A 2,447-nucleotide genomic window follows, 5' to 3' on the forward strand; every position below is an offset into this window, starting at 1 on the left:
GATACAAGAGAAAGGAAAAAAGGGACAGATTCTACAGCTGAAACAACTGTGGCATCAAGAGGATATCATGGGGATTTCTGAATAGGATTTAAACCACCTTGCTTATTGAAATTTGAGGGTTGTTTCATAAAAAAAAAAAACAAAAACAACAAAACAAACAAAAAAACCCCACCACAAACACACTGAGCTTGATGTTTGATTAGCATACTACTGCCTCTGAAGATAGTTCTTGACTGATTTGAGTATATGCATATACTGATATAAAGATACATGAATATGCTACACTATCATAAAATCATAGAATCATAGAATCACAGAATGGCTAGAGTTGTAAGGGAACTTAAAGATCATCTAGTTCCAACCCCACTATGTGAGCAGGGACACCTTCCACTAAACCAAGTTGCTAAAGGCCTATGCAACCTGGCCTTGAACTCTTCCACTGATATGGCCCTCACAACCTCCCTGGGCAACACTTTCCAGTGTCTCATCACCCTCACACTAAAGAATTTCATCCTAATGTCTAACCTAAATCTCCCATCTTCCATTTTAAATCCATTACCCCTCATACTATCACTACATACCCTGTTAAAAAGTCCCTCCCCAGCTTTCCTGTAGGCCCCTTTCAGGCATTGGAAGGCCTCTATGAGGTCCACTGGGAGCCTTCTCTTCTCCAGGCTGAAAAACCCCAACTGTCTTGGCCTGTCTTCACAGGAGAAGTGCTCCAGCCCTCTGATCATCTTCGTGGCCCTCCTCTGGACTTGCTCCAAGAGCTCTGTGCCCTTCCTGTGTTGAAGGATCCAGAACTGTACACCGTACTCCAGGTCTCATGAGTGCAGAGTAGAGGGGCAGAATTACCTCCCTCGACCTGCTGGTCACAATTCTTTTGATGCAGCCCAGGACATGGTTGGCTTTCTGAGCTAGAAGTGCACTGCGCCAGCTCATGGTGAGCTTTTCACTGACCAGAATCACCAGGTCCTTCTCCTCAAGGCTGTTCTCAATCTATTCTCTGCCCAATATGTATTTGTACATGGCTTTGCAACCCAGGTGCAGGATCTTGCTCTTCGCCTCGTTCAACTTCATGAGGTTGGCATGGGCCCACCCTTCCAGCCTGTCAAGATCCCCCTGGATCGCATCCCTTCCCTCCAGTGTGTCAACCTCACCATACACCTTGGTGTCATCAGCAAAGTTGCTGAGGGTGCACTCAATGCCAGTGTCCGTGTTACTGACAGAGATGTTAAACAGCTCTGGTGTCAGAACTGACCCCTGAGGAACACCACTTGTTACTGGTCTCCATCTGGACTTTAAGCCATTGATCACTACTCTCTGAGTGCGACCATCCATCCACTTCCTTATCCACCAAGTGGTCCATCCAACAAATCCTTCTCATTTTGAGACAAGGATGTCATGCAGGACAGTGCTGATCACTTTGCATAAGTCCAGGTAGATGACATCAGTTGCTCTTCCCTTGTCCACCAATGCATAAAAGGCCACCTGACTGTCAGGCACGATTTGCCTTTAGTGAAGCCATGTTGGTTGGCACCAACCACCTCCACATTTTCTTAGCATAGCCTTCAGGAGGAACTGCTCCATGATTCTGCCAGGCACAGAGGTGAGACTGACTGGCATGCCATTCCCTGAGTCTTCATTCCTCCCCTTTTTGAAAATGGGGGCTATGTTTCCCCTTTTCCAGCAGTGGGAACTTCACCAGACTGCCATGACTTTTAAAAGATTACGGAAACTGGCACTGCAACTTCATTTGCCAGCTCCCTTAGGAGTCACAAATGGATCTTGTAAGGTTCCATGAAGTTAGTGCACTTTCAGGTTCCTTACATGGTCTTGAACTTGTTCTTCTAGAGTGTGCAGATCTTCCTTTCCCAAGACTCTGCCTTTGCTTTCTGTGACTTAAATGGTGTGGTCAGAGCCCTTGCTGGTGAAGACAGAGGCAAAAAAGTAGTTCAGTACCTCAGCCTTCTCCATATCCTGCATGACAAAGACTCCTGTTTCCTCCTGGAGAGGGTCCATACAGAAATCTTACTACCCTTGATGTCCCTGAGCTTTAACTTTCCTAAACTTATTGCTGGTTTCTCAGACAATTCCTTTGTATTTCTTGCAGGCTACCTGTCCTTGCTTCCATCCTCTGAAGACTCATTTTTCATCTGTGTCCAAGAAGACCTTTGTTCATCCATGCTTGTTTCCTGGCATTTTTGCCTGCCTTCCTCTTTCTTGGGATGCATTCCTCCTGGCCTGGAGCTCCTGGAGGTAGTCTGTGAATATTGACCAGCTTTCTTGGGCTTCTCTCCCATCCAGGATTTTATGCCATGATACCCTACTGAGCAGATCCCTGTAGAGGTTGAAATCTGCTCTGCGGAAGTCCAGGGTCGCGAGTTTGCTGGGGACCCTCCTTGTTGCCCTATGAATCTTGAATTCCACCATTTCATGGTCAATGC

General features: G+C 46.5%; 1 pseudogene; it reads right to left on the reverse strand.

The window, feature by feature from the left end:
* Positions 1-2,022, reverse strand: part of LOC104391695 — a 175,041-nt pseudogene extending 173,019 nt beyond the window's left edge.
* Between the last annotated feature and the right edge of the window lie 425 nt (positions 2,023-2,447).

The sequence above is a fragment of the Chaetura pelagica genome, unplaced genomic scaffold (genome assembly GCF_000747805.2).
Source record: "Chaetura pelagica isolate M959 unplaced genomic scaffold, ChaPel_1.0 scaffold126, whole genome shotgun sequence".
NCBI classification, from domain to species: Eukaryota; Metazoa; Chordata; class Aves; order Apodiformes; family Apodidae; genus Chaetura; species Chaetura pelagica.